Here is a 12,473-nt window from a genome sequence, read left to right on the forward strand (position 1 = left end):
CACACACACACACACACACACACACACACACACACACACACATATATATATATATATATATATATATATATATATATATATATATATATATATATATATATATATATATGTTTCTTGTCTGGATATACATCAAATTCATTTTTAGACTGTGTAATCCAAAAAAAGGTGCGCATTAAAATCTTTCCCAGAGCTCTGAATATTTTATTGTCAAAAAAAAGCGTTAAACAACACAGTTAAAAGACCTCTAGTTCAGTCTGAGACACCGTTCTGCATTTTTCTTCCATTTTCAGCCTTCGTGCTTTCTCATACATCTTCAAAAAAACGTGTTATCCTTCAAACAGCTGCGCTTGTTCTGATACATGACATATGTTCAGAGATGTTTCTTTCTCAAATCTCTGAAATTTCTGTGGCCTCTAAAACAACAACGTATCCCACTGTGCAATACCCTCAGTTTAAGTGCGTTCGGTTAAGTGCAAAAACATTCACTTTGTATGCTTTGTTAAAAAGACACTGGATCTGTTCCAAAAACTGAGCCAGCTGCCAATTTAGAAAGACTTATGTTTAGCAGTGAATGAAGTAAATCAAGTTAAATAACCGAATAACCTGATTAACCTGATAAAATATTGCTCCAGTAAAAAAAAGCAACTTATTTTTGATTTTATGCGATTTGATTTTTTTTTAATGTACTGAATCATTAAAAGTAAAACACATGTTAAAGAATAATTATTTATTTTGCAAGAAGATGTTTAATTTTCCCACATGAAAAAGAAACACTATCGTAATTTATAAGTCGTAAATACTGTGGAGTTTTTGAACTATAACGTTTAGTAAAGTGAAATACTGCATATATTATATTATTAACAGCTTTTTTTATGAATGCTCCTGCACACCGCAGTATTAACTATAGGGATCTGATAAACTGTAATAAATACTATAGTATATTCAGTTTTTACTACAGTAAACTATGGTGTGGGGCGACACGGTGGCTCAGTGGTAAACACATTCGCCTCACAGCAAGAAGGTCGCCGGTTGGAGCCGCGGTCTATTGCCATTTCTGTGTGGAGTTTGCATGTTCTCCCCGTGTTGGTGTGGGTTTCCTCCGGGTTCTCCGGTTTTCCCCACAGTCCAAACACATGCGCTATAGGGGAATTGAATAAACTAAATTTGCTTTGGTGTATGTGTAAATAAGTGTGTATGGGGGTTTCCCAGTTTTGGGTTGCAGCTGGAAGGGCATCCACTGTGTAAAACATGTGCTGGATAGGTTGACGGTTCATTCCGCTGTGGCGACCAACGAATGAACTGTGGTGTACTGTAGTATGATATACTCTAGAGTCGTAGAAAACTACAGTAGATACATTTGTTTATATTACTATAGCTATTGTGTTACCATAGCAACTAATCAAAACAGATTACAGTAGTCAAGTATTTGACCATATGTATTTAAAAACAATAGTATTTATTATACATGATTATAGTATTTTTTATATGTGGCATACTGATAAATAATGACAATTTGAGTGTAAAAGCAAGTAAAAATAACAATATATATCATATAGTCTAGTATACAAAAGACAAAAACTCACAAACCAAATGTTATGCATTAGACAGCGTGGAAGAGCCAGGAATAGTTTTAAAATTACTCAGAAAACAGTCACATACACTAAGGATGGCTTGAAGGTGAGTAAATTGAGGTTTTTCATTTTTGATTAAACTTTCTTTATTTATTTATGAACTATTTATCACCCTAATATTATTCTCCTCACACTGGCTGCCTGTCAAGTTCCGTATTGATTATAAAATATTGCTTCTTGCCTATAAAGCTTTAAATCTATCTAGCTCCTGTTTATCTAACAAACCTTCTGTCTCGCTACAATCCAACTCGCTCTTTAAGATCTCAAAACTCTTCTGGCAGTACCCAGAATAGCAAAGTCTACTAAAGGAGGTCGAGCCTTCTCATCTATAGCTCCTAAACTCTGGAATAGCCTTCCTGATAATGTCTGAGGCTCAGACACACTCTCTTAGTTCAAAACTATAGATTAAAGGCCAATCTTTTTAGTACAGCATACACACAATGCATCACATAACCAAATGATGCATAAGTGTGCTCCATGCAGATCAGTGGGCTTGACAAACCACCTGTTTGATACACTTCTTTTGTTAGAAATACTAGCATTTCTCATTTCTAATAACTGATTTATTTTATCTTTGTCATGATGACAGTACATAATGTTTGACTAGATATTTTTCAAGACACTTCTATACAGCTTAAAGTGACTTTTAAAGGCGTCACTAGGTTAATTAGGTTAACTAGGCAGGTTAGGGTAATTAGCCAAGTTATTGTACATATATTGATGGTTTGTTCTAAAGACAGTCGAAAAAAAAATGTAGCTCAAAGGGGTTAATAATTTTGACCTTAAAATGGCTTTCAAAAAAATAAAAACTGCTTTTACTCTAGCCGAAATAAAGCAAATAAGACTTTATCTAGAAGAAAAAATATTATCAGACATGCTGTGGAAATTTCCTTGCTCTGTTAAACATCATTTGGGAAATATTTAAAAAAGAAAAAAAATGGGGGGAGGGGCAATAATTCTAACTTCAACTGCTAGTTTTTATATATTTCTTTCTATGTTTGTTTATATACTGCTATTTTTCATTTATAGCTCTTCATTTTTCCACTGACATTTAATATTTATTGTTCACATAAATTATGAACAGCAGCTACTCTAATTATTATTATTATTATTATTATTATTATTATTATTTATTTTATTTATTTTTTGTTCTCTAGGCCAAATATTGATGGGATCCATGTCCAGTTAAGAGATTATGCCAACCATTGTGGGCCTGTACCTATGTGCTATAAAATTGCAGGTTAATGATGTTTTGTATATAATAACTTATATTTGATTGTAATTTTAGCTTAATTTGAATGTTATGCATTAATGTGCACCTTTTTTTAATGCTGCTTTGATATAATTATTATTGTAAAAAGCGCTTTGCAAATAAACTTTTGATTTAAATTTAAACTTTTACATTTTAGGACAAAAACATTAACTTTACTAAATGTATTATAGATGAACAATATCACTTGAGTATCAGTGTGCTATGGCTGTAAATCAGCACTGGTGGGAGGCGTGCGTTGGCACGAGGCCGACCAGAGCTGATATACAGCCATAGCACACTGCTACGAGTGTGATATTGCGTTTATACAACAGTTCGACGGCACAATCTTGTACATAAAAAATAAAATCAAACACAGAGAGTCTAAAACCCTTTTGTATTAGGAACTACTTTCTTCCGCCATTCATTCACATCTGCAGCTGACGTCAGAACAGCAGAAGCTGTTACTAATTCACCAACGTCAATTTAGAGACAGTATTTGAATGATTCTCTATAGCGTAATGTGAAGCGGCGCTCCTGGTGTGTGACCCCCTTAAGGTGATAACAAAACAGCAAATTTTTCTCACATTTTAAGATTATAAGGCTGAACGTGACATGAAATGCCATCCGTCTACAGAAATTTCTCACTACACTGCTGTTGTGTTTGCGATAAGGAGGGACAAGGCTGAATCCAGCTTCTTATTCGCAGCTTCTTTTTGACTCTATCCGGTTCACCTTAAAAACCACAAGGCTTCCACTTTTCAGCTTTTTATTCGTGCTCAAGAGAACACACTGAGCAAGGGCTTATTTTGCAGTTCTGTTGCCATCTTGTGCATAGACAACGTCAACCGTCTTTGGCCGCCGACGAGCTCTCAGAAATTGTAAATATTTTAAAATAGGCACTATTCTTGCAAATAAACTGCATAGTTGCAATCTAAACAACTACATTCTCGACTAAAAAAGCCTCAGAAGAACATTTTTTTTGTCTAACAACAGTAGTATTTGTCAAACTGTAGCGTCTCTGCTTGTTGCTTGCTGTATGTGGGCAGAGTAATACACAGCGTTGAAGGGAAAAGAGGCCTTTGTGTGATGTTATTGGCAAAATATTGCACGGCTATCAGGCAATCAGATTCAACAACCAGACAGAACTGTTGTATAAATTTAAATATCTAAATGTAATATAGATGTAAATGTCTTAATGTAATCTATATGTCTAAATGTGTTATATATATATATTATAGATGTGGTATTATGCTTTCTTGGACAATGCTGAGATACTACTCATGAAGACCCTTGAAAAAAAAACAAACACACTTAATTCTGGTATTTGTTATCCGGTGCATTGACTCTAGCTTTGGGAAGTCACAAACTCCCAACATCATTAGATGAAAACAAGCTCAATCTCGGATCAGAAAAGATTCCTGGAATCTCCCCAGGACCTCAATTAAGTTACGCGTAACCTCAGCATGTGTAATCTGAGATGCTTTCTGGTTCCTCTTGAACGTAAGTTGACATTCTTTACCTTGCAAAGCAAAACTGTGCGTGGTGTTGCTGATTATTAGCCACGTGAAGCTCCCTTGGGCCAAACCTCCTTGAGGTTCCTCAACAATGTTTACAGCGAAAACTCTTAAGAAGACATCAATTACCCTGAAGACCCAAGGCGAAGCTGTGATGGACACATCAGCGAAGATATTTTGACAACCTCCTCCGCCTTCAATCCACTCAAAGGGAGGGCAGCTGGTTCCCGAAAATGTTTCTTCACATTCAATACGATATGATGTTGTAACAAACAATCCATTCCCCATTTCTCTTAATGCGAGACAAGAAAATTGAAGTTTTGACATGTTTGTAATTTGTCTGCTTTTCTATTATTTTTGGCTTGTTTGTTTTTCTGCCCACGTTCGTTGGTTTATGTGATTGTGTGCAAGAAAATTTAAAAAGAGCTCAAGGTCTTTATGTAAATATACTGTCTGACTTTTTCTGTGCATCGTTTGTAAAATTAAGTTCAGTAAAAGACTGACAGGTTGTGGATGTCTTTTACAATGACTTTTACAAACTAAGCTTCAGTATGAAGTGAAAATGAACTGATGCTTTGTTTTGGTGCAAAGGTGAAAGGTTAAGAATGTACTAAGGTAAGTACTGGAGAAGGTCAGTGAATTCATTGCACTAATTTTCAGAGTCTGAAAGTTCTGTAATATGAATGTTGCAATTAAATGCATGCACCTCCAGTAAAGAGGGGCTAATATATACTTAAACACTATTGAAAACTCAAGTATATAGCATTAATGCTTGTATCTGTAACAAGGTCATGTCAAAACACGAGGTAGAAAAAAAAAGTAATAAAATCTGAAATTAAATAGCTTGAGATGGCACAATAACCTATAAATTCTTGACAGTTTAAGCTGCCTTAATTTCATAGACATTAAGGAAATGATTAAAAGTTGAAAAGGCACTTATTCTTAGTGAAATGACCCATATATTCAAACGTCTGCACTGCTGTAAATGTACCTCTCTGCGTTTCTGAGTTATCTGCACATGCGCAGTATAGCCGCCAGGTTCGAATCGGTTCAGATTAGAACCGGAGAAAGGCATTCATCATGTCAGTGGAGGTACTATGAGAAAAAGATTAGTGATCGTTTTCCCCCGAAGATGGCTTATTTAAAATAAAGGATAACCCAACGCTGCATGACACCAGCTTTGATCATGTATGTGTGCCGCATCGTAACAATCGGCGCATGCGCGTTAATGAATTCATGTCAGATGACCAGAGAAACCGCAGCGAATATGTCAATGGATGGAGCTACAGTGAGTATAACTGTTGTTTTAACATTAACTTTAAGGCATCTTAAAAAAAAAACATTAAGCAGCACTGAATATAATTTAGTGCAAATATTTTGCCATTTATGTGTAAAGTCATTCTAGGAAACCAAATCCACTGGTGAACTGACTATCAAATCCAATTCAATTGCTCCGACCAGTGTTGCCAGACGTACGATAATTATCGTATTTGTACGAAAATTTCGACCTCTGTACGATGTACGATCAATAATGAGAAAAATCGTATAATGTACGATAATTTCAGAATTTTATGGCATTTAAAAGTAACTTCATTGTAATATTTGGGCTTCTTTACTTATTGATCTAGCTGCATCTTTTCTGTACTGTCTGTGAGGAGTAGGTGGAGTTTGGCACGTTTTCTATCTCATCTTATGTTGCCTCTTTTCAGCCAATCAACGTGGAGAATAGCTCTCTCTCACGAGTTAACGCTCCTGCTGCACGTGCCCGTGGTTAGGTCAGTAGTTTTCAGTTTGAGGTCGATCTTTTAAGCAATAATGTTAAAACAATTCGTGCTGTAAATTAAGGTGAGAAGGACGGGAGTTTTCCCTTGATGTTCTCGTTTTCCCCCTCATTCAAATGCGTCTTGTGAACATGTTTTTTTCCAAAGTTAGTCTCATCAAAACAAAGCATGCACACCTCAGAGTGTGCACTGCTTTCAAGCCAACCAGCACTATTTTGCAGTCCATTACGGCGTCCAATTTGTACGGAAAAATAAATCCCTCAACATCTGGCAACATGCAACATTCAATGACAGCTACTCGGAGGTGGAGTTTGAACCTTCTCACTAAGTTACCTATAGTTTTTTTTTTTTTAACGTATTGTGGTAATTTGCACGTTGTGTCAAAACGCTATGTGTCTAGATAATAGCTGTATACTTTCAGTTTGACTCATGTACGATAATTTTCCTCCAAATACGATAATTTTGAGGTTCTGGTATGATACTTTGACATTTCCAATCTGGCAACACTGGCTCCGACTGTGTCTGACAGAAATAAATCCAACAATGAACAATCGACGCATGCGCATTGCTTTGAACTCACGTCAGGTAAATAGAAACCGCCGTTAAAATGTCAATAGAGCTACTGTGAGCATTTTTTTTTTGTTTTAACATTGATTCTATGTCTAAAAGGAAGCTCACACTATAATACACATCGTATATGGAAGAATATAATTTAGTGCAAATAATTGGCAATTTGTTGATCAAATCTCCTTTACTAAGGAGACTAATCTGACATAATTTTTTTCTATGTGTAAACATGCACAGTTGAATAGTCATAGCGCTTCCCTTTTTCCACATTGTTTTTTGTTACAGCCTTATTCCAAAATGGATTAAATTAATTTATTTCCTTAAACTTCTACACACAATACCCTATAATTGCAATGTAAAAAAAAAAGCTTTTGAAATTGTTGCAAATTTATTCAAAATAAAAAAGCTGAAAAATCACATGTACATCAGTATTCACAGCATTTGCTCAATATTATGTTGATGCACCTTTGGCAGCAATTACAGCCTCAAGTCTTTTTGAATATGATGCCATAAGCTTAGCACACCTGTCTTTGGGTATTTTTGCCCATTCCTCTTTGCAGTACCTCTCAAGCTCTATCAGGTTGGATAAAAGCGACGGTGTACAGCCATTTTCAGATCTCTCCAGAGATGCTCAATAGGATTTAGGTCTGGGCTCTGGCAGGGCCACTCAAGAACATTCACTGAGTTGTTGTGAAGCAACTCCATTGATATTTTGGCGGTGTGCTTTGGGTCACTGTCCTGCTGAAAGATGAACCATCGCCCCAATCTGAGGTCAAGAGCACTCTGAAGCAGGTTTTCATTTAGGATGTCTCTGTACATTGCTGCATTTATCTTTCCCTCTATCCTGACTAGTCTTCCACTTCATGCTGCTCCTGTGAAAAAACATCCTCACAGCATAATGCTGCCACCACCATGCTTCACTGTAGGTCCACAGAAGAATGCTGGAGCTCAGACAGATTGACTATCGGGTTGTTGATCACCTACCTGACTAAGGCCCTTCTCCCCCGATCACTCAGCTTAGATGGCAGGCCAGCTCTAGGAAGAGTCCTTGTGGTTCCAAACATCTTCCACTTATGGATGATGAAGGCCACTGGGCTCATTGGAACTTTTAGATCAGCAGAAATTTTTCTGTAACCTTCCTCAGCCTTGTTGATAATCCTGTCTCGGAGGTCTACAGACAATTCCTTTGTCTTCATGCTTGGTTTGTGCTTTGACATGCACTGTCAACCCTGGGACCTCATATAAACAGGTGTATGCCTTTTCAAATCATGTCTAATCAACTGAATTGACCACATGTAAACTCTAATGAAGCTGCTGAAATGTCTCAAGAATGATCAGTGGAAACAGAATGTACCTGAGCTCAATTTAGAGGGTATCAAAGGGTGTCAATGCTGATGTACATGAGATTTTTAAGCTTTTTTATTTTTAATAAATTTGCAACAATTAAAAAAAAATCTTTCATTTCATTGTCATTATGGGCTATTGCAGGGGTGGCCAACCCTGTCCCTGGAGAGACACCTTCCTGCAGATTTCAGTTGCTACCCATATCAAACACACCTGAACCAAATAATTAGGACCCGAACACCATGTGATAATTACAGGCAGGTGTGTTTGATGTGGGTTGCAACTGAAATCTGCAAGAAGGTGGCTCTCCAGGAACAGGGTTGTCCACCCCTGGGCTATTGTGTGTAGAATTTTGAGGAAATAAATGAATTTAATCCATTTTGGAATAAGACTGTGACATTAAAAAAAATTGGAAAAAAGTAAAGCGCTATGAATACTTTCCGGATGCACTGTATGTAAGAATATAATTCAGTGCAAATATTTAGTAGTTTATAGATCCAATCTCCTTTACTGAGGAGATTAATCTGACAGAAAATGTAACTATGTAAACATAAGCACCACACAACTGCGCATGATCTCCCGATATTCGTCTCATAATCTGATTCAGGGGTTTATTTTGTTTTTCATTATAATACGTTGATGCTATTATAGTCTAAAGTCATTCTGGGAAACAACAACCCACTCGTAGCCTGACCATCAAATCCAATTCAACACTGTTGCCGAAACGTCCAAATATTATTACATTTCCCGTCATCCCAGTGCATGAGAACTGTAGCAAACCCTTCATCGCACAACATTAGCTCAGCAAATCACAGTCCGCAAACATTTCTGCTTTCAATTCCCCCAAAACCCCTCAGCCCACGATGTTTTTAAACGAACATCAATTCCTGGGTGAGGGATTGCTCACTTCTTATATAAATATTGTTATTGTGTCCAGACATCTCTTAAATGACCATATCAGATCAGATCCTAAGTTATGATTCTATCACATCACATGGTAACAGACCTGGTGAAAACCAGTAATAACATTATACAAAACAAAACCAGCAGCATTCCAGACGTGGCTAACATAAGCTTCCAGTCAGTTGCTGTCCATTTGAGTAAAGCCTTTTTTATTGCACCATCTGGAGAATTTCGCCACTGTCGTATTGTATTAGCTACAAGAGACAGCATATAGTGAGCACCGAGAACATTCCCAATGTGCTGCTATGATGAGTGATGTGGATATTGTTATACCATTTGGAGCCAAAACGCCAGATCCTACTGGGGATACTGTGGAAATGCCCACTGTGGGCTGATGCATGGTGGGAACTTAACAGGAAAATAGACAAATAGTGTTTATTTCCCCTAAATGTTATTATCTTGCGTATATTGGTGTGTCACCGTAGCATGTTGATAAAAAGGGCATTACTTCCACATTACCCCATCATGTACACTGGTCTGATGACTTAGACAAACAATGAATAGTTCTGTCATTTGCTCACAAAACGAGGTTGAATTTGAACAAATTTCACAATCTTTGACGTCAAAACACCATTAGTGTTTCGTAAACGATATGTGAGAGCAGGGCCAGAGCAAGCAGAACTGCCGCTCTAGGCAAAGGACGGTTATGCCGCCCTCAACCCTAAAGTGAAAGCGTGGTGGGGGGGTAGTGTCGTGGACGCTGCCCTAGACACGGATATAACTGAGGGCGCGGGTTGTGAGGGCAGTGTCGCCAACGCCGCCCTAGACGCGGATATAACTGAGGGCGTGGGTGGTGAGGGTAGTGTCGCCAATGCCGCCCTAGACGCGGATATAACTGAGGGCGTGGGTGGTGAGGGTAGTGTCGCCAATGCCGCCCTAGACGCGGATATAACTGAGGGCGCGGGTTGAGGGTAGTGTCGCCGACGCCGCCCTAGACGCAGCTATAACTGAGGGCGCGGGTGTTGAGGGTAGTGTCGCCAATGCCGCCCTAGACGCGGATATAACTGAGGGCGCGGGTGTTGAGGGTAGTGTCGCTGACGCCACCCTAGACGCGGATATAACTGAGGGCGCGGGTGGTGAAGGTAGTGTCGCCGATGCCGCCCCAGACGCGGATATAACTGAGGGCGCGGGTGGTGAGGGTAGTGTCGCCAATGCCGCCCCAGACGCGGATATAACTGAGGGCGCGGGTGGTGAGGGTAGTGTCGCTGACGCCACCCTAGACGCGGATATAACTGAGGGCCGGGTGGTGAGGGTAGTGTCGCCAATGCCGCCCTAGACGCGGATATAACTGAGGGCGCGGATGGTGAGGGTAGTGTCGCCAACGCCGCCCTAGACCCGGATATAACTGAGGGCGCGGGTGGTGAGGGTAGTGTCGCCGACGCCGCCCTAGACCCGGATATAACTGAGGGCGCGGGTGGTGAGGGTAGTGTCGCCAATGCCGCCCTAGACGCGGATATAACTGAGGGCGTGGGTGGTGAGGGTAGTGTCGCCGACGCCACCATAGACGCCGATATAACTGAGGGCGCGGGTTGTGAGGGTTGTGTCGCCAATGCCGCCCTCGACGCGGATATAACTGAGGGCGCGGGTGGTGAGGGTAGTGTCGCCGACGCCGCCCTAGACGCGGATATAACTGAGGGCGCGGGTGTTGAGAGTAGTGTCGCCAATGCCGCCCTAGACGCGGATATAACTGAGGGCGCGGGTGGTGAGGGTTGTGTCGCCAATGCCGCCCTCGACGCGGATATAACTGAGGGCGCGGATGGTGAGGGTAGTGTCGCCAACGCCGCCCTAGACCCGGATATAACTGAGGGCACGGGTGGTGAGGGTAGTGTCACCGACGCCGCCCTAGACGCGGATATAACTGAGGGCGCGGGTGTTGAGGGTAGTGTCGCTGACCCCACCCTAAACGCAGCTATAACTGAGGGCGCGGGTGGTGAGGGTAGTGTCGCCAATGCCGCCCTAGACGCGGATATAACTGAGGGCGCGGGTGGTGAGGGTAGTGTCGCCGACGCCGCCCAAGACGCGGATATAACTGAGGGCGCGGGTGTTGAGGGTAGTGTCGCTGACCCCGCCCTAGACGCGGATATAACTGAGGGCGCGGGTGGTGAGGGTAGTGTCGCCAATGCCGCCCTAGACGCGGATATAACTGAGGGCGCGGGTGGTGAGGTTAATGTTGCCGACGCCGCCCTAGATGCAGCTATAATTGAGGGCGCGGGTGGTGAGGGTAGTGTCACCAATGCCGCCCTAGACGTGGATATAACTCAGAGCGGGAGAGGTGAGGGTTCTGTCGGGGATGCCGCCCTCTGTATTCTGCCGCCCTAGGCGGCCGCCTAGGTCGCCTCTATGGACGCGCCGGCCCTGTGTGAGAGCTGCAAAAGAGTTTTGGGGTTTTTTTTTTAACACTGCATTAAATATATGGGTTTTGGGGCATTTAACTGCATTTATCTTAAAACCACAGACGTAACGTCATCTCACAAAGATTTTTACACGTGCAGATAATGCTTTAGATAAGACAATGCGTTTGAACGATTCTCACAGACATTTTCATTTCCATAAGGAAAATGAAGCTTATTATTTTTTGAAGCCTACAGTGACGGTAATCAATCTACAGTATGTGTTATAACATGTAAAACGGGATCATGAAAGTAACTCATGTAAACTCCTTACTCATATTGTTGTCTTATTCAGATTAAGGCAAATCATTTGAATTCTGATGTCCATGTAAATGTAGCCGTTGTGTAGTGGCAGGGTCTGTTTAAAGAGTAAAAATATTTCCCTTCTTGCCTGTTTTCATATAATCAGATACTTGAATATGGCAGTGAACTAAATGATCTGTAGTGATTGTTGCAGGAGAACGTCTTTTGTGATTGAAGCATAATGCTATATAAGCTGCTATAGGATATTAACTGAGGGCGCGGGTGGTGAGGGTAGTGTCGCCGACGCCGCCCTAGACGCGGATATAACTGAGGGCGCGGGTGGTGAGGGTAGTGTCGCCAATGCCGCCCTAGGCGCGGATATAACTGAGGGCGTGGGTGGTGAGGGTAGTGTCGCTGACGCCACCCTAGACGCGGATATAACTGAGGGCGCAGGTGGTGAGGGTAGTGTCGCCGATGCCGCCCCAGACGCGGATATAACTGAGGGCGCGGGTGGTGAGGGTAGTGTCGCCGACGCCGCCCTAGACGCGGATATAACTGAGGGCGCAGGTGGTGAGGGTAGTGTCGCCAATGCCACCCTAGACGCGGATATAACTGAGGGCACGGGTGTTGAGGGTAGTGTCGCTGACGCCACCCTAGACGCGGATATAACTGAGGGCGCGGTTGGTGAGGGTAGTGTCACCGATGCCGCCCCAGACGCGGATATAACTGAGGGCGCGGGTGGTGAGGGTAGTGTCGCCAATGCCGCCCTAGACGTGGATATAACTTAG

The 12,473-nt window shown here is 41.4% G+C and overlaps 1 long non-coding RNA gene across 1 annotated transcript; it reads right to left on the bottom strand.

Moving 5' to 3' along the window:
* Positions 1-2,788: 2,788 nt before the first annotated feature.
* LOC147843038 (uncharacterized) lies at positions 2,789-8,186 on the bottom strand. Its single transcript, XR_015495396.1, has 3 exons — positions 7,029-8,186; positions 6,686-6,857; positions 2,789-5,848 (listed from the first exon to the last, which is right to left on the bottom strand). It is a non-coding gene; the product is annotated as an uncharacterized LOC147843038 (long non-coding RNA).
* Positions 8,187-12,473: the final 4,287 nt, after the last annotated feature.

Source organism: Danio rerio, chromosome 7 (assembly GCF_052040795.2).
Source record: "Danio rerio strain M-AB ecotype USA chromosome 7, GRCz13ab, whole genome shotgun sequence".
NCBI lineage: Eukaryota > Metazoa > Chordata > Actinopteri > Cypriniformes > Danionidae > Danio > Danio rerio.